We start from the raw sequence: 23,734 nt of genomic DNA on the forward strand, positions 1-23,734 counted from the left end.
AGCCTGCAGAGGTGGCATATGTAGCTTGGATCATATTATGAGTCCCCTCTCAGAGCATAAACACAAAATGGTTTTCTTTTTTGCATTTATAGCCTCCAGCTCTGCTGTGATGAACCTCTACCTCCCACAGAGAATGCAGCCATAGCTCAATTGCATAACTTTTCAGGCACTCTGATTAGAACAGCCTCATTCCATTTCTTGAAAGCTCAGTCCTTTTCATTTAAAATCCTCAATCTCATCTCTAATTTACAGATTTTTGGCCTTAACCACTCTGGTTACTGAGCTCCATAGAAAGTATAGTCACTTCCACAGTCTCTGCTGACAAGTGTCCCACTCTTTGATATGTTCAACTCTAATGTCCTCTGGACAATGAAGGTCCTTTCAGGGCTTGGCTACATTCTCTGGCTGATTCCAGTCAGCAGCACCATGTCACATTCTTTTTGCCCTGGGCTGTGGTGATCCTCATCAAGAATGTAACCCCTAGTTCTATCTACTTTCTCTCGCAGGCATGAATGGGATCCATTTTTTATACTGTTTATTAGGAACTGGTTACTGGGTAAAGGGAGCAGAGTTAGCCCTTTTCCAATATGGTAGTCATACCATATCTATCTAATGCTCTTTCCCCCCTGAATTGATAATATTAAGTCAACAAATTCATTGTCTAGTCCGATGTCTGCCTGTGGTAAAAAAGAAGTCAGCCCCTATTTTTTCATTCATTCATTCATTCATTCATTCATTCATTCTCTCTCTCTAGTAATAGCTGATGGTGTATTGTATTTGCCTGATTGTCTGCCTGCCTACCTCCTTTTAAGGGTACAATTCAGTGGGGTTCCTTGTTTGTTTGTTCCGAGACATGGTCTCACTGTGTTGCCCCGCAGCTCTCCAACAGGTGATCCTCCCACATCAGCCTCCATTGCTTTTTAGTTTATTTGCCAGGTTGTCCAACCACCACCACCATCTCATTTTCATCACCCTGAAAAAAGAAACCTCCTAATATTTGAAGTCATTTGTAGTCATTCTCCTTTCCTTCTTCTCCCAGTCCCTGGCAACCACTCATCTACTGTCTTTATAGCTGCATATTTCTTATAAATGACATTATCTAGCATCTAACCCTTTGTGGTCTGATTTCTTTCACTTTGTGTTAACATTTTCAGGGTTTACCCATGTTGTAGTATGCACCCGTGCTTCACTTTAATGGAAAGCAGAATCATAGTCCATTGTATAGTCACAACATTTTGTTTATCTGTTCATCCGCTGATGAATTGGGCTTGCTTCTACTTTTTGACTCATAAATAATGCTGCTGTGGACATTCGTGTTCAAGTTGTTGTGTAATCATGTGTTTCCAGTTCTCTCTGGGCTCATGCCTACTAGAGGAATTGCTGGGTCATATGGAGACTCTGTTTAACTTTTTGAGGAACTGCCAAGCTGTTTCACAAAGCGATGGCACTATTTTACATTCCTGCTAGCAATATAGGAGTGTTCTATTTTTTTTCCACATCTTTGTTAACGCTTGCTATTTTCTGTCTTTTTAATATAGCCATCCTAGTGAGTGTGAAGTGCTTATCTCATTGCAGCTTTAATTTGCATTTCCCTGATGACTAATGATGCTGAGCCTCTCTATGTACTTCTTTGAAAGAATACCTATTCCAATCCTTCGTCTGTTTTTTAAACTGGGTTTTTTTTATTGTTGAGTTGTAGGAGTGTCTCATTCTTTTTTTTTTAATTGAGATATAATAGTTGTATATTTTGGTAATTCAATGTATGTATACAGTATCTAACAATCAAATCAGGATAATAAGCATTCCCATTTCTTCAAACATTAATCATTTTTATGTGTTGGGATTTTATACTCTTCTTTTCTAGTCATTTTGAAACACATCATAGGTGGCCTTAACCCTACTGTACTCAAGAAGAGACAGGTGTAATTCCTCCACTGTTTTGCTGTAACTTGTTGAACTAGGTTCCCCCCAACCCCAATCCTTCCTGGGTTCTGGTGACCTCTCTTCCATTCCCTTCTGTATTTGTACTTTATGCTGATCCTTCTTGGTTGTATGGTTGTAAATATTTTCTCTTATTCTATGGGTTGTCTTTTCACTTTCTTCGTAGTGTCTTCTGTTGCATTCAGTGTTAAATTTTCATGATGTACAGCTTACCTAGTTTTTGTAGTGTTTTTGTGCTTTAGGTTCCCCAATTTTTTTAACCCAGGATCTTATCAAGGGTCATTTATCACCTTCAGTTGTCTTAAGACTTTGTGAAGTTTAGCTCTCCAGCCTGGAGACATAGACTGTCCTGAGTGGGTGCTGTCTTCTCCTTTAAGGATGCTTTAGCAGCAGTAGTTTCTCTAGATTTCTAATTTGGCCTCTCTTTCTCTCTCTTTTAGGTAAGGAATTTATAAAGTTAATTATCTTTTTTGTTATAATCATATGCATATACTAAATATATATGGCAAATGAGAATATGATAACATCTTTTCCCATTTCAAAGCCCAAGCCCCCATCCATTTAGAAGGCAACCACTATTGCTTGGTTGTTCTGAATTCTTGCAGAAAAATTTCTGCAGCTATAAGCATAGAGACATGTATATATCCCTCAGGATATATAGAATTGCAGCATATATTCTCCGTGACTTGCTTGTGAACTTTCTAATATCTTAGCAATAATTGTGCATCAGCATCCATGAAACTAATTCTTCATCATGACTTTATAGTATTCTGTTATATGGACATCTAATTGTGATGGACAGGTAGGCTGTTTCCATTCAATTAAAAATACACATTTGACCTCTTGAAAGGCCTTGACCTTTTATTTTTACATTCTGAAATTTTGAATTGACAGAATAAAAAGGTTAAGAGCATTTGGATAATTTTATTCACATACCTGGCTTTTAATGAGCTATTTTAGGTTGTCATGACTTTCATGTAGTACTTCAGTGTAATGCTAATCAACTTAATCTGTCAACTGAATGGCTGATGACTCATTCAGTGTTGAAATAGGAATGTCTTAGTTGTGCAGGTCGAATTAGAGCAATTTTTCTCACGCTTTCTGTGGTAAGAGAGGTTTTGTTTGCTTTTTTTTTTTTTAAGTTCAGTTCTTTGCAGACCAGTACTTTTCTAAAATGTAGAAAAGCAAATTACTGGAAAAGAATTTTAAAGAATACCTATAAAATACAAAGCCCATATGATTTAGTATAGAGCAATTGTTCTTAAATTGTGGTTGGCATCCACAATCATTTTTCTCCTTCCTTCCTTCCTTCCTTCCTTCCTTCCTTCCTTCCTTCCTTCCTTCCTTCTACTAGGGATTGAACTCAGGGGTACTCAACTACTGAGCCACCTCCCCAGCCCTATTTTGTATTTTATTTAGAGACAGGGCCTCACTGAGTTGCTTCTTTGAACTCAGGATCCTCCTGCCTCAGCCACCCAAGCTGCTGGGATTACGGGCATGTGCCACTGCTCCCAGTCTTTTTTCCTTTTTTTTTTCTCCTTCTTTACTTTTTTCTCCTTCCTACTTGAAGTCCAGGTCTCATGCCTGCTAAGCATGTGCTCTACTACTGAGTTGCACTCCCAGCCCCTCAATCATTTTTCAGATGTGAAATGGACTAAAAACTTTGAGAACAACTCATATGGAGAATTTCAATTATGTTCAGAATGGTTTGCTGTTTCATCATCATAGTTATACAAAATGTTATAAGTGAAACAATGTTTCCAAGTGCCAGATGCCTATAATACCCACTTTGAAGTAATACCATATACATCATCAAGATACAACATTTTCAATGTGACAAATAAATTTGCTTTTTGCTTGTTAATTTATCTAATCTTAGTTGGATTGATGACAGTTCTACTTGTAAGAAATAATGAGTATATACACTATTTCTATGGTCTGTTTTGTAGACACTACAATTAGAGAAACCAGACTCTCAAAAGTATTTGATGACTGTTCAAGAAATTTCAAAACAAGGTTAGCAAGTTCAAGATATTCCTTTTAAACTTCTGCTTAAAAATAAGCTGGTGATCCTGTATTCTCAAAATTCATCTTCAATTTTCATCTCTAGTTAATTCTAACAATTTATCCTTTAAAATTACAGCTAAATTTATATGACCATTCAATGAAAATATTATGTCTAAGGTGTTAAATTTCTTGGGGATGGGTCCCCTTTGAATGGAAAAAATAATATATTAAAAGTTTTATCAAAAGACTATAGTGTTTGGTACAACATCATGGTCATCACCTAGCTCAGTGGTAGAGTAATTGCCCAGCATGTATAGGGCCATGGGTTCAGTCTCCAGTGCTTTAAAAAGCCGTCACCTCTTTCACTGATAATTATTGGTAAATTATAGAACATGTCATAATGTTCTTCCAAGCTTTTCAAGTTTTCTATTGTCCTTTGATCTCATCTGCCATCAAAAAGACATTGAGGTCTTTTCTATGAAAATATTAAAATTTAAAATGCAAAAGATGTCAGACAAATAAGCAAGTCTGGGTATGCAATTAACATCTTTAAATACTTGGGACCAAACTGCTTTCTTATATCTCAGCTAAATAAGAACTTCCTTTATAGTGCAAATTTCCTTTACAGAATTTTTCCTTTTGATAACCAGTATATTTTAACATGCATGAATTAATGATGATAATGATGATGGTGATCTGATTAAACCATCACTTTTAATACCTTTGAACTTTGGGTGGGCTTTTCTTCCTTTTATTTCTCTCTTTTTTTTTCTTTTTGGTACCAGGGATTGGACCCAGGAGTGCTTAATCACTGAGCCCCATCCCCAGCCCTGTTTTGTACTTTATTTAGAGAGAGGGTCTCATGATCCTCCTGCTTCAGCCAGTTGTTTAGGATCTAAACAACTAGCTAAGTTTGCTGGGGCTGCCTTTGAACTTGTGATCCTCCTGTTTCAACCTCCCAAGCCTCTAGGATTTCAGGAATGCTCTACCATGCCTAGCTGGATGGGCTTTTCTTAAAGGCAGTTGCCCAGAAATGGTAAACCCTCAGAGGAAGATCTTCCTGCGGCACCAGTGACCTGGTTATGGCCTACGTTTGTTAGTGGAGGTCTTGTACTACTGTTTCTAGCTCTTGTTGCAACGTCTTTCCACAGATTAGTAATCTTGAGTAATCTTTTCCCTTGGATCCAAAAATGATATCTGGTTCTCATTTAATATTAAGCACAATACGATTATGATGTATATAGATTAGCTAATGGAAAGAAGTCTTTTGGCATAGGAAACTTGGGCACTTCCATTTTGCTCTTGTTCTTTATTCAAATTTTACTTTTCTCACTTTATATAATGTCAGTGGACTATATCAGTGATTCCTAAACCCACCTGTGCTTCTGAAGAACCTGAGGAACTTGATAAAATTACTGGTGGCCAGTTTCACCATACATCAAAACTCCTGAGTTTCTTTAGGGTAAAGGAGAATCGGAATGAGGAGGATAATTTCATTTTAAATAAATTTCAGATGTAATAGAATACATATCAAGGTTTGAGAATTACTGAATTAGTTTATCTCTGAAGTGTTTTTCATTTGTGGAATTATGTGTCTGATTCTTAATCTCCTCTATCTCTACTTTCCCCCTTCCCCACCTTCCATCAGGAAGTCCTGGAGGCTGAAAGTGTGGATTTTATAAAGCAGTGGGGATTGTCATTGTGCTCTGATTTATATAATTATTTTGTTACAGCTCCTGAACATTCTTATGCTTTACAAAACAACTCAGTTTAACTCAGTGACTAAAAATAAAATGCACGGTTTTGTAATTAGCCTAGAAAATACAATGCTATGAAAGAAAGATGTACTTTACAGACCTAGTTCTTATGGAACCATATTTGGGAAAAATAAGAAGACAAAAAGAAATAGCTTGTTGCTTCCAAGAACCATACAGAATTTATGACATCGCCTAAAATGAGTGATTCCTGGAATCATTTCTACCTTGCAATCGTAGGTTGTGAGATTTAGAAGAAACCTAAGAATCATCTACATTTTATAAATGAAGAAAGGAGGACATCCCAAGAACATAAGACTCCCATTCAATGAGTGTTGAGCTGGAGTTAACAATTTTCATAGGAATAGAATTACTTTTTTTTTTAAGATAGTAACATACTATTTATTATAACAAAGGAATTATATATATTGTTCAGAGATTCATACAAATCAAGCAAAAGTATAAAGATGTTCATAGAAACAATAACTACCCAAATCAGGAGAGTGGTTACTTACGGAGAAAAAAAACCAGGAAATTCCCTAATTACATTTATTTGTTTATTCATTTTTCTTTCTTTCTTTCTACATATACATGATAGTAGAGTGTATTTTGATATATTATACATGGAATTAGTATAATTGTTCCAATTAGGATCCCATTCTTGTGGTTGTACATGATGTGGATTTACACTGGTTGTGTATTCATATATGTTTGATTCATTCTGCTATCTTTCCTCTTCCTGTCTCCCCTCCCTTCCCTTCATTCCCTTTGTTTAATCCGATGGACTTCCGTTCTTCCCCTCCCTTGTTGTGTGTTAGCACCCACATGTCAGAGAGAACATTCGGCCTTTGGTTTTGGGGAGTTGGCTTATTTCACTTAGCATATATAGTCTCTAGTTCCATCCATTTACCAGCAAATGCCATATTTTATTTGTGTGTGTGTGGTTGAGTAATATTCCATTGTGTATATACACTACATTTTCTTTATCCATTCATCTGTGGAAGGGCACGTAGGTTGGTTCCATAGCTTGGCTATTGTGAATTGAGCTGCTATAAACATTGAAGTGGCTGCTTCTCTGCAGTATGCTAATTTTAAGTCCTTTGGGTATATACTGAAGAATGGGATAACTCTGTCAGATGGTGATCATAAGAACAGAATTTCTTCTGTTTTCTTCTTACAATGGAAACAAAACTACAGCTACAACAAAGTATTGAAATAGTCTGCTGATTTTGATTTTGCTCAGTGCTACTCTTTTGTCATAGTGAAAGGCAGTGACATTTTTTTCATCCAATAATAGTGTTTAGAGACATCTGTTAAATGTTTATTGTTTGGGTGAGTCACATAAAGTCTTTTCAGGCTATTTAAGTCAACTGGCAGATTCATAATGTATTGTCACATAGTCCCCGTTTTAGGAAGTACAATGAGTAATATTTTCTTTCCATTCTCATAGCAGTTAGGCATCTCTATTCTCTCCTGTATAATAAGATCCCTTCAAATCTCTTGATAGAGAATTTATGGGGCCATGAGGGTGGATTTTTGGCCAGCAAATTCCCCAAATGTTATTATTTGAGATCTGAGAAAAATTAGTGTGTCTTGCTTGAACCAATGAACTTGGGAGTCAGAAAGATCAGATATTTTGTCATGTGTTATGCTATAGATCTGGAATATCCCCCCCCCAAAAAAATCCACTGGGGGCTTGGTCCCCAATGTAGCCATGTCCGTTGGATTGTGAGGACTATCACCTTATCAATAGATTAATCCATTTAGTGCATTGATTAAATGGATTACTGAGAAGAGGTGGAAGATAAGTGGGGCATGGTTGGAGGAAATAGGCTCCTGTGGGGTGTGCCCTTGGGGACTACATTGTGTCTTTGGCCCTTTCTCTGTTCTTTCTTCTCCAGCTGTCATGAGTAAAGCATCTCTCCTCCTGCATTTTTCAACTATAATGTTTCTGCCTCATCTCAGGTTCAGAGGCTTAAAGGTAGCCAGCTGTGTCCTGGAACCTCTGAAACCATGATCCAAAATAAACCTTTCCTCTTTTAAGTTATTCTTGACAGTTACTTGGTTACAGTGATTAAAAAGTTGACTAATCCATCTTGTATAGGGTAACCAGAACACCAGTGAAATTGGTTTGGGAAATTGGTTTTCTAGGGGGCTTGTTTGGTTTTATTTAAAAGACAGATTTCTTAGGACCTTAGGATATGGGTAGAAACAAACCAATGTGATTTTCTCTGTTCCAATTCCTAGCTGGTGCTTCTGCTATTCTTGACACTGGCCCCAGAATTTTATTTTATTTATTTTTTTGATCTAGGTGACATTTGCTGATATTAGCAGTAAAGCTCATATGTAGGGAATAATGGTGGTTTCATGCCCAACCAACCTTTTGCCCTTCTCTTCTTCCTGAGAGGATTCTGGTTTTGTACAAATGTCCACCCTTCAAATCCTTTAAAGTCTTTAGGGAAAGAAAGTTAGCTTGGGCCTAGTTTTATCAGATGTGTCCTGTTTAGACTAAGACAGTCATGATTATTCCAAATGGATCACTTACCAGTGGTTGGTTTACTGGTGCATACGACTCATTTTGGCCAGTAAGGTGGGAGGTCATGTCTGTGGGGGTGGAATTGGGGGTCCCAGGAAAAGTTTTCTTGTTCTCATGAAGGACACAGCAGAAGCCATCCTCTTCTGCCTCTTGACATTGTCTGTTGGAATGTTACATCTGGAACCATCTTCTACTTTTCACAAGGAGGAAGAGGAGAGGTCATCACAGGGAGAGGAAGCCTTGACTACTCAAACTCTGGAATTGTTCTGCCTTTGCATGTCCTTGTGTGTGAGACAATGCACATGAGTTCAACAAATTGAAACAGTCTGTTCTTGCAGCTGAAGTCATTCTGACCACTATCTCTCTTCTACCTATTATTCTAGCAGGGCCATAGATTCTTTTTCTAATTTCTCTCATCACCACTGAGGCCAGACTATAATATAAAGGGTTGTACAATGAGAAGAATAATTGCTTATAAACCTGAGCCAACCTTAGGCTCTCTTCCTCGGTTTATTTAACACAGAGATGGGACACAGGAAACTCTAATGGGTATTTCTTCTTCTTTTTCCTCTTCCTCTCCTTCTTCTTCTTCTCCTCTTTCTCCTTCCTTTCTTCTTCTTCCTCTACCTCTCCTCCTTTTTTCCTCCATTTTATTGAGTACTAACTATGTTCTTCACATTCACTATTCCTTTTTTATTTTAGTTCATTTTTTAACTGGTACATTATTTTTTGGTGCCAGGGATTGAACCCAGGAATGCTTAACTACTGAGCCACATCCCTAGCCTATTTCATTTTTTTATTTTGAGACAGGGTCTCGCTAAGTTGCTTGAGGCCTGCTAAGTAGCTGAGGCTGGCTTTGAACTTGTGATCTTGCTGCCTCAGCCTGCCAGGTCCCTGAGATCATAGGTATGAGCCACTACATGCAGCCCCTAATTGGTACATTATAGTTGTGCATAATGGTGGGATTTGTGGTTATGCATTAGTACATGCACACAATATAACAAGTTAATTTGGCCAGTATCGGTCCCCAGTGCTTCCCCCATCCTTCCCCTTCTCTTTCCCTCTGGTCCCTTTCCTCTCTTCTACTGATCACTCCCCACCTTTCTTCTTCTTTTCCCTCTGTAGCTTCTACATATGAGAGAAAACATATGACACTTGACCTTCTGAGTTTGGCTTATTTTGTTTAACACAGCAATCTCAAGTTCCATCCATTTCCAATGACATTATTTCCTTTTTCTTTATGGATGAATAAAACTCCACTGTGTCTATATACCACATTTTCTTTTTCCATTCATCTGTTGATGGACACCTAGGTTGGTTCCATAGTTTGGCTTTTGAGAGTTGTGCCACTACCAACATGGCTGTGCACGTGTCTTTGTAGGGTGATGACTTTCATTCTCTAGGATAAATACAGAGGAGTGGTACAGCTGGCAATGGATATTTCTTGCTCTGGAAATTTCCAGCGGGTGGGTCAGGGCTTTGTCAGGCCTGCATCACATTTGAACTTCTTCCTCCTTCTAGTCCTGACTCATGTCCTTTCTTTCACTGGTATTGTTTCCTAATAAATATCTTGCATCCTAAACACCATCTCAGCAGCTGCCTCTGTGACTGCAGACGTCACTTTTCCATTCTCTTCTGTCCTGCATCTCTGTAGCCAGAAGCAGCTCATCTCCCTAGGCTATTCCAGACCTCCTTGAAAAAAGTGACCACTGAGAAGGGCTTAATTTGCAGAAATATATTTTTGGTTAGGAAAAACTTCTCAGAGTGTTTTACAGTGAGGTATTCAGGTGTTTTTAAAATATATTTTTTTAGTTGTAGATGGACATAATATCTTTATTTATTTATTTCTTTATTTTTATGTGATGCTGAGGATTGAACCCAGTGCCTCACCCATGAGAGGCAAGCATTCTGCCATTGAGCCCCAGCCCCAGCCTGGGGTATTCGTTTTTTTTTTTTTAATTGGTTGCTCAAAACATTACGATTATCTTGACATATCATATTTCATACATTTGGTTCAAGTGGGTTATGAATTCTTATTTTTACCACGTGTACAGATTGCAGGATCACATTGGTTATACATCCACGTTTATACATACTGCCATACTAGTGTCTGTTGTATTCTGCTGCCTTTCCTATCCCCTTCCTCTCCCCCCTCCCCTCCCCTCCCCTCCCATCATCTCTCTCTACCCCATCTACTGTAATTCATTTCTCTCTCTTTTTTTTTCCCTTTCCCCTCACATCCTCATCCATATCCATAGCGGCAGAGTCTGGCTACACAACTCTAAAAAGATCATGAGGGGCTGGGGTTGTGGCTCAGCTGTAGAGCATTTGCCTAGCACGTGTGAGGCCCTGGGTTTGATCCTCAGCACCACATAAAAATAAATAAATAAAATAAATGTATTGTGTCTAACTACAACTAAAAAGTAAATATTAAAAAAAGACAATCATGAAGTAGCCTGGTCTTTGTGATTCACCTGGTTTACACAGCCTTATCTGTGCCCATTTTCCCCAATTCTTTTTCATTACTAGGGATTGAACCCCAGGAGTACTCTACCACTGAAGCACATTCCCAGCTCGTTTTTTAAAAAAATTCTGAGATAGGGTCTTGCCAAGTGGGCTAGACTGACCTCAAAGTTGTGATTCTCCTGTCTCAACAATTCTGAGTCATTGGGATTACAGGCGTGTGCCATCATGGTGACCCTCCTTGGTCATCTGATTACCATGATGCATGACTTCCTATTAATGATAACATCCCCTTCACAGAACCCTCATAGATTAAGTGGCCTTGTGTATGAGGAGTCACCAGGATGGTTCTGAGCTGAGTATGTATGAACAGGGCTGGGACTTTCTTTTCCCTTCCCATCCCCACTTCTCCCTGTACCTCCTGTGAGTTTTATGTCTTGGTGAAATCAGGTTAGAATGGATATCAAGAGGGATCCTGAAGAATAGGTCAAACAGGATTACTGAGCCCGGAGCATATGTGGAAGTGAGGAGAACAGTTCTATTTGTCAGACTGGGTGGAGACGGAGATTTTGTAGGTATATCAACTGCATGTGTCTCAGAGTGGTCTGCCTGTTAGTTTTTGTTTGTAATATACTGAAACTATACCAACCCAGCTGCCGTAGGGAGGTGTCTGTCTTACTTATGAGATTATGATTATGAGCACTGTCTATGCTGAGCTTTCCCCAAAGTGAATTTACTTACTAATGTTGAGGTTCAGGGACCAAAGATGATCAGACATATTCTGACAGATGCAGACCAGTCCATTATTTTAACTACATTTTAACTCCGTGTCCCATTTTCTAAGAAATCCCACCCCTTGGTTTATGCTACCAAGGAGCATGATTCCCCCTCCCTCCACCATTCCCCTCCCTCCCTTCCTCCTTTGTTCTCCTTCCTTCTATATTTGCCTATTAGAAATGATGCTGTTATGATCTTTCCTTTATAAGTCTTTGTGTGGACATGTTTTTATTCTCTTCCACCTAGGAGTGGAATTATTGGATTAGAAGGTGTATTTAATTTTTAAAGAATCAGCTACATGGCTTTCCAGGTGGCCACATCATTTCCTGTATTTATTACCTTTGATTTTTGTAATTATTTAAGTATAGTTATGTGGTGTTTGCTATGGTGTTTATTAAAAAACAGAGTCATTAAGAATGGTGGAGAGTAATTATGCAGCAGACATTTGGGATGCCACACCTGAGTTCTCCCTCAGGTCTGTCCCTCCACCTCTGAGAGTGCTCAAGGCCACTGTAGGAAGAGTCATCCTGCCCTTTCCAAGGGCAGCCCTTATGCAGTGTCTGGTTGAAACGTGTCAAAGCCCAGGCTTCTTACTCAAACCCAGGACAACTCTGAAGGACCAGCCAGCTTCAGAGCTCTCTGAGGGATCAGTGAAGGCCTTTGTTGGAACCACATCACAGCCCAGCCCCTGCTGGGCTCATCCCTTCCCCCTGGAGAAGGTTTGAGCCCCGATGCACTTCCCAATAAGCTTTCTGCAAGTTACTGTTCATCTCTGAGGAAACCAACCTTTAGAGAAACATATTGCTATCTTTTAAATATTACAGATTGCATTTACTCCAGCCTTTTTAAGTAGAATCAGTATTATATTCAAAGACACATTTTAATCCTTGCCAAAGGAATCAGCTTCTTGATAGTTATCCCAGTTTCTACCAAGAGAGGGCAGTGAAATGCTAGTTAAAATTGCAGCCACAAGGAGAGAGTAAAGAATTTAATTATCACAGAAATTCCCAGCACTTTGTTCTTAAAAACAAAATATTTTTTGTTGGTTCATCCTGTATCAACCAAAGGTCAGTAGCAAATATATATATATATATATATATACACACACATACTTCATTCTACTCTGAGGCAGAATTTTGGAAAACCCTTTTTAGGGACATCTGAGTTAATTGGTTTTAATTTTTAATTAATTAATGTTTAAATTGATGGTATAGAAGCATTTGAATAAAATGAATTTGTTTTTAATTTATATCGTGGTACTGGGGCTTAACCCAGGGCCTTACTCATGTTAAGTATTCTGCCAGTAAACTATACTACCAGTCTTTAAAATAGATTTTTAAAAATTCAGAGAAGGGTTGACTTTATAAAATCAGAGAATGTTAGACTCCAGAGTTTGTTTTGCTTAACACCCCACCTTTTTTTTTTTTTTTTTTTGGTACCAGGAATTGAACTTTGTCAAAGGTGCTCAACCACTGAGCCATATCCTGAGCCCTATTTTATATTTTATTTAGAGACAGGGTCTCACAGAGTTGCTTAGCACCTTGCTAAATTGCTGAGGCTGGCTTTGAACTCACAATCCTCCTGCCTATGCCTCCTGAGCTGCTGGGATTATAGGCATGGGCCATCGCACGGGGCCAACCCCTTATTTTGTGGGTAGGATATACATGGTATCTGAGACTTGAAGTGGTCCATCTAGCAGTGCTAAGGAAAACCTTGACTAAAATTTATCTAATTTTTTCCCCTACTATGCTTTGCTCCTTTTCTTATGTTTTAGGAATTTAGTTATTTCTAGTTTTTCAGGGAGCTAAAAAATTTTATTCAGAGAAAAACACTCTAAGATCCTCATGGAGTGTGATTGGCGACAGATATGAGCATGGTCAACCAGTCATCAGAAACTCTGAATCTGGCATATTCCAGGACTGTTGTTTTTCCCTCTGCATCTCCAGTCATTTCTAATGCTGCTGTGTTTCTGATATGTGTAACTATTCAGATTTAAAGGTATTTCCTCTTTGTGACCTTGACAACTTGCATGGGACAGTCGGAGCTGGTGGACCAGTTTCCATTTTGCATGATTCAGTTTAACTCTGTGATCTCCAAAACTCTTCTCCTGGATGAAATTCTGTTGCTTAAGAATATCAAACCCTCCAGGGAAGTTCTTAGCAAAGTGACAACCAACTAACTGCTCTCTTCATCTTTGTTAATATCGGTACTAAATTATTAATGTTTTTGCCTGGCAAAACCAGTAAATATCTTGGTTTCAGGCCTGATTAGTATTTAATAAAGGATACATTTAGGGAGCCTCTCACATTCTAGTATTCTTTGTGGAAATTTAAGGCAAAGTTCAGTGCCATTTATCTTTTGACTGCCTCTTCTCCATAAATTAATATTCCCTTTACACTCCATTCCCTTCGTCTCTGTAAATATGGACCCTGGTTGTGGCCAAAGCTTACAAAATTAGAAGGTTTAATTATAAATGCCTTCTTTATTTGTTGAAGTTTCTCTATCAATGTGCTTCGAAAGAAGTGTGTGTTTGTACGTGTGCATGGACACCTGTGTAAGAGTGGTGGAGGGAGAGAGGGAAAGGGAGAGGGAGGGACAGAGAAAGAGAAAGAGAAAGGAAGGAAGGAAAGGGAAGGGAGAGACTTTTTTCCTCTTGGTTTTCCTTCCTTTTTGCTTCCTAATTCCTATCTGGGTCCACTTTATCCCCAGTAGCCTGTCATGTATCAGCAATTAATTCTTTCAGCATGGAGGCTCCTTAAGGACTGCAAGGCCTTTGACTCTGCACGATTGCAGAATCCGTCTAGCTTCCCTGATGGTTCTGCTCTGACCCTGGGTTATTCATCTATTGCCCCTGAACCATGGGTAAATGATCTAACTTTTCTGGGTCTTGGCTTTCTTCTACATGAAATGTGGTTAAGAATACTCGCAGTACTGAACTGCGTGAGGTGGTAGCTATAAAATGCTTAGCACTTTAACAGACACTTATTATCAGCTTTTTACCTTCAAATTTTTCCTTTTTTTTTTTTTCAGATTGTCAGTTACACAGAGTATAAGTAACTAGAAGTAGCTTGTATTGTATGCCCTATATTTCCTGGAGCATCCCCCAAAGGATGAGAATTTAATAGGGCCAAATCCTCAAACAGAAGGGATGCATTTCCAATGCAGTTTCAGGCATTAAAATAGTCAAATGGAAGTGCTGTTGTTAGCTTCTTCCTAAGATGCTCCACATAAGGAATTTGCTTGTTTTGCCTTTGGGCATGACTGATGGATTTAAGGAAATGTGAATTTTTGATTGTCAGTGTAATGCTTTACCCATTCATATTTTCTTTCTCCTACCTCTGGACATTATCAACTCTTCCCTCCCTTGTTAGTACTGCCCTATTTTCTGTGCATACCAAGTAATTTGAAATATGGCACTTTTGTTAATATTGCTTATTTGCATGTGTCTACTGTACACCCTTTAATTATGATGCATGACTAAACCTAGATTAAAATTTTATTTTTGCACTTAGGACTTGAAAATTCAGAATGCCATGGTTCTAGTACATTTTAGGCCTTTGATAAGTACATATTGCTAGTAATGGATTAATCAAGCACTCAGTTTTCTAAATTATGATCCAATAATTCCCTCATTATTTAAAAGAGAAGTATTTCATTTTACTACTTAAAAATAAATTGGGAGTATTTAAAATATTGGGAAATACTGTGACTTAGGGAGTAGTTAGGTAAGCTTGGAGCATGTAGCAGAAAGTGTGGAATTTTAAATAATATGTGTGAAAAAGTGTTTCACAAACTATTAAGTGCTATTTGTATATAATTGAAATTGCCAATGTAAATCACTATGGGAATTTTAAAGGAAGAAAAATGCAGCCTACAAATTCATGATCCTTGAGCGAAAAGGTTTGGCTGTGTTATCTTTAGGAAAATCAACATTGTATTTTCACAACCACGACTTTCCCTGCTCCTTCCAGATATATAGGACACATTTGTGTCCTATGTATGAATGGATGAGAGCTGGGGTCAGACTTGTTGGAAATGGCCACTGTAATGATGTGTGATATTAGGTAGTGAAACATCACTTTTATAGTCCGAGAGAGGCCGGGCTCTCCCTCTTTGATGTATCTCACCACTTACAATGAGCCTGCTTTCTGCTGGTGTACTTTGTAGAAATATCCATTTTATCACCTAATTAATCAAACTTGATGGAAAGCCTAAATGGGAATTTTCTCTCAGGTAAAAAAAAACACAACACTTTACGAGTAGTCAAAGGGCAGCTGAGTTGGATGTTTACAAGTCATATCTGTGGAAAAATAAAATGTGAGCCTTTCCTTGCTGTGCTTCCTTTATAAAAAGTGCTCTGGTTGCTGAGAATGATAGGAAGATCCCAGATCTCCTGAGATCCGCATCCCCCTACACCTGCCCTTCCCATGCTAATCGGTATGGTGATGCCCCATGGTGAGGAAGGAACTCGGGCATTTTGGAGAGGCATCATGTCAATGCTATGACTTGGGATAGCTCTTTTTTAAAAGTCTCAATTGTTCCTTCCAGACGGCCTAATTAGCTGCAGGCTCAGGCCCAGAGGACAGGCATGGCTATCTTTACCCGCCTGGGGAGTGTCTCTGGAAAGATGCTGTATCAGCCTAACTGGGTTGTATCCTGATGGCCTTTTAGGCGAGAGCTTTATTTTTAAATTTAGTCCATTTTACATGATTGCTGAAGTCAGATTATAGTGGGTAGAGCTCAGCCTCATTCTTAGACCTTTTTTCCTACTCGGTATAGGGGTCATAACCATTTCCCTCTTCTCTTTGCCACTAGGAGAAGGACATAAAATGATAGACTTCTCTGGAAAATGTTGTGTGCATAATACTAAAGATTATTTTCTTGTCTATAGTTTTTGGAGGAACACCTTTGTCTTCTTTTCTGTGGGCCTTCTTTCACTTGGTGATGTAATAAATAAAAGGAAACAAAGTAAGATTAACAATTCAATTTTGATCTTCAGACAGAGGAAAAGGTAATAAATATGTAGAAAATGACACAGCCTTGTTCACTGAGACCCTGTAAGTAACTAGAACATAAGGCGTAATGAAATAAGGGCCAGAGAGGAATACTCATAATATGCTTTGAGAGCTCAGGAATCTCAGTAAGTGAATCAGAGAATGCTTCCTAGACGACGTGGTGTTGGGCTGGGGTTGGGGCTTAGTGGTAGAGAGCTTGCCTAGCATGTGTGAGGCACTGGGTTTGATTCTTAGCACCACATATGAATGAAAATAAAGGTATATCAACAACTAAAAAGTATATATATATAATGAAAATGTGGTGTTGTTGGGCCTTTAAAGTTGAGGAGAGTTTTTAAGGCAAAAATTAGACTGAAGGCCTTTCCAGTCAGTGAAATGGCTGGAAGATAACATTAGTCATGAGAAAGGTTGGTTGGTGCTGGAATAGAAATGGACCAGTGTTGATGTGGAGGGGCATGTGATTGGATTTACTAGGAGGTGGAGCTTGAGAGCCAGATTGGGGCTGCATCAGGGAGGGTCTTGATCCTCTAGGCTAAGAAGCCTTACTAGATCTCTTATCATAGAATGTAGAACCAGTTGAAATAGTTTTTCCTTTGCTTTTTAAAAAGCATCACACACCTTTGCCTTGAATTGTTTTGGAGTTATGCGTTTGGTTTCAGAGTAATCCTTTTTAGTGGAGCAGAAATCATTTGGAAAGGCAGTTCATGATGTCATTTGTCTTATTTAGTCATCTTTGGAAGGAGTGACTTTTAAAACTGATCAAATGAGATTATACACATGGAGAGGCATTACATCTGTTACAGCTGGGAGATCCTCATATTCCGAAGGAAACCCTTGACCTTTACATTATCATATCTACGTTTATTTAACACTTAGCTTTGCTTTTCCTTTCCTTTACTCCACACCTATTTAAAAAATAAAGGCAACATAATAACATTGCAGAAATTTCTAAACAGAGGGGAAACACTCTCCTCCTGTCACAGAGCTACTACCATCATTGTGGTCCTGGGTTAGGGCCCAGCTGGACTTTGGTTGTTTTTGCTGGCTTGTCATTCATTCCTTTCCCCCTTACTAGCACTTTGATTTTCCTTGGAGAAACAAAGTCCTCTCAGGCTATGTGGGGAAATTGACCCAAGAGCCAGAGAAACATAGCTTTCTGATGGCCTTGCTTGAGCACCAGCTATATCTGAAGTTAGTCTTATGGTCTGGGATGTTTTAGTTTTGTCGGCCAATAATTATTTTTCTTGCTTTAGCTATTTTGGATTGTGTTTCTGTCACTGACAGATGCATATAGAGAAATGCTTGCGGATGTTAGGGCTTAAACTCAGAGGAAGGAGGCAGTCGCTGAGCTGACCTGGTCTGGGAAGTCATAATGCTGGAGATGGAATTTATGAAGAGCTTTGCAGGACAGCTTGGTTGTTTTGTAGTATTAGGCTCATCTCTCCCTGTCACACCCTGGAGGTTGTGCTGAGCGCAGTGTGCTTCTCCCTCCTTGGCCAAAGGAATGGGCAGTTCCAGGTATCCTCCAGGTCCTCCATTTATAAATGGAGGGTGTGGGGAGGTGCCCTACCTTTCAGCTGTTTTCCTTGGATGAGGCATGACTGCAGATACACTTTTGATTATAGACATTGCATGTGCACAGATCAGATTGAAGTTGTGGTCCATTTTGGCTATTTTTGAGAAGAGCACAGATCATGTTATGTGCTTGTGCTTTATTGTCATCCCAGTTTATTTTTTCCTGATGAAACCCAGCTAACGTGAGCAACAAGGACATCCTGAAAGGTCAGCCTGTGGGCTGTTTATAGAAATGGAAGGGGATTCTTGTGGACTTTTAGGACAAAAAGGCAGAGGCATCTCCTCTTCCTACCAGTTGTCTTTTTGCCCATAGGATGGACCCTCGTTGTGAGACCTGTGGGAGAAGTCTCTTTGTGGCGTTGATGCTGGTCTTCTGTTACACACCAGAAAGGGAAGCCGGAGTGAACGTGGAGAGATTTTTGAAGCAAGCTTGAGCTCTGATGTCCTTCACGCTGCTGACTCTGGCATTGCTGTTGCCGTGGAGCTGTGATTGTAATCATGATCTCGGCAGGCATATCACAGCTCAGAGTTATACTGCAGATGGTTGACACCTAAGCCAACAGAAAATGTGCATAATCCCTGGGATAACAGATCCTTATAAATCCTCCAGAGACAGCAGGACATGCAACCCATACCCAAGCTGTTTTAATTTCTGCAAATTCCAAACTAGTTAGACAGTAAAGGATCAAAGACAGGCATTTAAATAACAATAAAAAGGTAGGCTGATTTTACATAGGAGAGCAGCTTTTTGTTTTTCATCTGAATACATATCTCCTTTCTTTTCCTTACTCGTCCTCTTATCTAGCTCTGAATCTCTATCCAAACATTATGACTCAAGTTAAGTCCTAGTTAAATAGAATCCCTCTCTTTTTCTGAATGCTGTTCATTCCACCCCTATGAGAAAATTACATAAAGACAAACACAAAAGCAATCAAGGCAGAATGGCACAGTGGGACAATCACTGGACTGGAATCTTGAGAAGTACTCTCTTTGTAGCTTTATCTTCATACTCTGTGGACCTGAGTTTCCCATATGTAAAATGTCAGACTAGGGTCTCTGTGTTAGTTTGTTATTGTTTCCAGTAACAAATTATAACAAATTTGTGACTCAGTGCACATTTCCCCCCCGCCCCCCTGAAAGTTCTGTAGATCAGAAGTCCAGCATGATCTTGGTCCACTGGGCTAAAATCAGGGTGTTGTCGGTAAGACCATGTTCCTTCTGGGAAGCTCTAGAAGAGTTCATTACCTGGCTTTTCCAGTTTCTAGAGATCACTGTCCCTTGGCTTGTCTACCCCTTCTTCCATCTTCAAAGCCAGTAATGGAGGGAGGGAAAAGTTCTTCTTATGTCTCATCTTTCTGATCTACTATTCTGCCTTCCTCTTCTGTTTTTAAGGACTCACGTGATAGATTGGGATCATCAGGTTGATCCAGGATGACCTTCCTATCTTGAAGTTTTTAATGATATCTGTTAAGTCCCTTTTGCCATATAAGGTAACGTATTCATAGGTACTGATGATGAGGCCATGTGCATCTTTGTGTGTGTGTGTGTGTGTGTGTGTGTGTGTGTGTGTATGTAGGGGTAGCATTAATCTGTCTACCATATAGTGAATCCTAAGCCTCTATCATTATTAGATTCTGTTGTGGAAGCTTAGTATCTGTCCAGCACCATTTTACAAATTAAGAATGTAGTCTAGGTGCAACCCAGATGCAGCTCAATCTGCAATAATCAGGGCTTCAAAATTAAAAATAGTGACACTAAAACATATATTTACTCCAGTTTTTAGGTAGTGAATTTAGGGTTGTTTTAATGTCTTCCTTTTGAAAATGATTCTTCCAGTTATCCTCAGTGTAAGTGATACTTCTACAATCTGAAAAAAAATGTAATAGAAATTATTTATTTTGAAAACATCTTTTTTTTTTCTGTCAGGCTTTGTGCTACTATTACTGAAAAGAGAGTTGAATGGAGAATTATTCCTTGCTTGGTATTTTGAGACATGCAAGTCCCTTCTTAGATTGTTCAGACCTGCTTATAAACCAGAAGGCAAGCTGCTGGGATTTGATAGAAAAAAAGGAAAATAAAAATCAAACTACAATCTAGAAAAGTCAGATAGCCTATATCTAATTCAAATATTACTTCATTGCAAAGCCTGGAAATCATATAAAAAAAGTCACATTTGAAATTTTCGTAATGTGTTGAATGATCACATGATCTTACACAATTGCAGATTTCCTGGAAATTGTTTTTACCTTATATAATATATAAGTTAAATAGGATGACATTAATTTAAATTAAAATTGCAGTAGCCACGAAAGTTCAGGAATATTGGGGAGAAGCATTGTTAGAGATAAGAAAGTTCATCCTCAAATTAAGATACTTTTTGAAGCAAACCAAGTGTTAGTTATACAATGGAACTCATGTCTTTTTTTTTTTATATTACATTCCAACATGTTGAACAAATTCTAGCTCTTTTTAAAAAATATCTTTATTTTATTTATCTGTTCCCATCTGCTGCTGAGGATCAAACCCAGGGCCTCACCACCACAACTCCAGTCCTTTAGCTCATTTTTTAAAAAATCTAGAAACCTTTGTGGAGAAGAACATTGTAAAGTCTAATTGGTGATAAATCGCAATCAAAGTTATAGGATCTGAGTCAAATGTCCTCCATAGCTGGTTTCAGAAGAGCAATGGATTAGTGTCATTTTAGTTAAGAATACACACCATGAACATGTTTGTTTGAGGTACATTTTTGTGCTTAAAAATAAAAAAAAGAGGTACAATTTCAGCTTATCTACTGATTGCCTTTACTTTCACCAAGTCAGGCAGTTTGCAGTATTTATTCTTGGAGGGAGAGTTTTTTTGCTTTGCCACTATTTCCCTGTATCTGTTAAAAGAATGGATTTTCCCCTTCATTGAAGGGGTTGGGTGGATGCATGTAGCAAATTGGTAAGAAAGTAGTTTGACAGAAACTGCTTGAGGTTGTAACTTTCAATTTTCCTAGTTTTTGTTCTCTCCCTGAGACCTTTAAGTTTCATTGTACCTGTGAAAAAGGCAAAAGGAAGGCTGGTAATGAGCTTGGCTGCCTTCATTCCCCACTCCTGCCACTCAGGGTTTTATTTTTCAATATTCAAAAGTTCAGAAGTTTCAAAGGGTGAATATTTAGCAATTACTTTATTTTTCTATTTTGGGATGATAGACAATTTGGGCAAGTTGTGCAAATGTTTTTAAACAGCCTGTGGGGTGTGTGTGTGTGTGTGTGTACGAGCGCACGCACATGCACGCATTTCAAGAGGGACCCAAAACCTCCTGCAAAACTATTATTTGCTACTTTCTTATTGACTTTTCAGGGACTTGGGGTATCCTAGAAGCAACACTTATGTGGCCCAAAGGGAAGAAAGGGACTTAGTTCACACACTTTATCTGTGTCCATTTTGTAGATTCTACATATTTTGTAGGAGATTAAGATAATTCTCAGAAACTGGTGATAATTTTTTCAGTATTACACATTTCTTTTTTTTTGGGGGGGGGATGGGGCATTGAACCCAGGGCCTTGTGCATGCAAGACAAGCACTCTACCAACTGAGCTGTATCCCCAGCCCAACCCATTTCTTTTTTACTTAGGGATATCCTCACAGTCCTCACTGTCACCAATGTTGGTAACAGGACTGTGAGGAAATTGGGATATACATACATATATATTTGCTTATTAGGCAGACCTAAAACCATGGTAACTGTACAATAAGGGCTATCAAAACTATTAAAATTCTAGGTATGTAGGTTTTTATAACTAGGGGGATTCTTGAGGTAGGATTCTGTTGCCTCCCCCAAAATGTCTTCTCTTTAGTGCCAGCAGAATGAGCCCCTTGTTGGCCCTCTCAGGGTGCTTCCTCCCTGGCAGGGAGGAGCCCAGTTGCTTTCTGAACCACTGGAAGCTGAACTGGAAATTCGGACAGAACGTGGTTTCCTTATCTGAGGACATGTCCCCCTTGTTCCCTTCCTTTGACTGCTCGGAAGAGATTGAGGCAGTCTCTGCCGTGCCAGTCTCCTGGCTTTGCATATGTCAAGACGAAGAGGATGAGTTAGAGACATACCGTGTCAGCAGCAATGGAGTCAATACTTAGTCATTCATGAATATCTAATTTAATTTTTTACCCAAACTAGCCAACTGTAAATGCAGAGTTTCATTACTCATTAATCATTAAACACACACACGTTTGTATAATCGTTACTCCTTCTCTGCTCCTCCCCTCTCTTGCCTCTCTCACTGCTCCTTGGCATTTTCCCCACACCTCGTCCCCGGCTCGGCTCGGCTCCTTTCCTTACTGTCATCCTTCTCCTATTGCAAATCTGTGCAGACACTGGGGTCCACCTCTGCTTCACAGCAGGTGCGGGGACTCCATGCTGTCCAACCTGGCACCCCCCACTGGGCCCATGCCTTGCTCTGCAGTGAGGCAGCTCTGTGCTCACCTCAACAATTTCATCATCCTCAAGCCCAGGAGGCATTTCCAGGAACTGGTCGATGTCTCTCTCTTCTGGTGGGCAACACGAGGGCAAGTCCTAACAAGCTTCATGTTCTTGATGACTGACCTGATCCATATGGGGAGAGATCCTGTTGGACAGCTGGAGATCTTCCTCCTGAGAATCAGAGACCACAGTGTCATCGTCCTTGTCATCTTTCTCATTGTCTAGAAAGGCCTTAAGATTTTTCATTAGATCATCTAGGTCCCAGAGGGTCTGGTTGGTCCTCCCCTGTGGGCACTTGTCTATCCTCTGGTTGTCTTCACTCAGAGCATTAGCTACTGAGTCTTCATGTTGGCAGCTCAGATAGGCATCCAAGACCTCAATGATGGCTTCTTCGCCAAGTTCCTCTGGGTTGTCCTGAATTTGATTTCGCCTCCCCGTGGGTCTCTTTACACTTTTGGTTCCCCATCCCCCTTGGACAGGAGGGAGGAAGTGGCAGGAAAAACCCTCAGAAGTCAACTCTTCACAGGGTATGATATCCTCACACTCAATGCTGTCCTCATGGGGGAAATAGCTCACTGAGACACTCTGGTTGGATTTGGATTTTGAAATGCTGTGCTCCATGTCAGGGCAGTTGCTTCTGGAAGATGAGTCTTCCATGGAGTTCAAGGGCTCAAATGCCCAGTGTCCTTCAACACTGGAAACTTCAAAAGAAAAACATTAATAGCTGATATTGGGAAGAGAGTCATGTACTTTAGCAAACAATACCCATTCCTTTTTTTCCATTCACAACTATCTCACTGTGGCAGAAGTGCATCCTGTATTTGTACTCCCTAGTCAAGGACACAAGAGGCCGTTCTTTCTCTTTAAAAACTTTTTCTATCGTGTAATAACCCTCTGACTGAGCATCTCCAGGGGGAATGATAACCACCAGCGAAAGAGTTTGATAAGTTTCTTTATAATCTTCTCTTTCTTTATATCTTCTATTTATCCATCCATCCATCTATCAATCTATGGATTGTACATGTATGTACACATCCTTAAAAATGTAGGTGTCACATCAAAGAAAGTGAGATTATTAAATTTTATGACACAGCTTACAGGAAACATGTATATGGCTATTCTCTAACTCTTTTTTTTCAGGGGGGGAGGAGGGTACCAGGGATTGAACTCAGGGGCTCTCGACCACTGAGCCACATCCCCAGCCC

The 23,734-nt window shown here is 39.3% G+C and overlaps 1 long non-coding RNA gene across 1 annotated transcript in view; it reads left to right on the plus strand.

Moving 5' to 3' along the window:
- Positions 1-18,803, plus strand: part of LOC131423446 (uncharacterized) — a 44,266-nt gene extending 25,463 nt beyond the window's left edge. The window contains exon 2 of the long non-coding RNA XR_009225047.1: positions 18,382-18,803. This is a non-coding gene — a long non-coding RNA (uncharacterized LOC131423446). The remainder of the gene's footprint in view (positions 1-18,381) is intronic.
- Positions 18,804-23,734: the final 4,931 nt, after the last annotated feature.

This window comes from Marmota monax, unplaced genomic scaffold (assembly GCF_021218885.2).
Source record: "Marmota monax isolate L192 unplaced genomic scaffold, Marmota_monax_Labrador192_F-V1.1 WCK01_AAM20220418_F8-fsc00028, whole genome shotgun sequence".
NCBI classification, from domain to species: Eukaryota; Metazoa; Chordata; class Mammalia; order Rodentia; family Sciuridae; genus Marmota; species Marmota monax.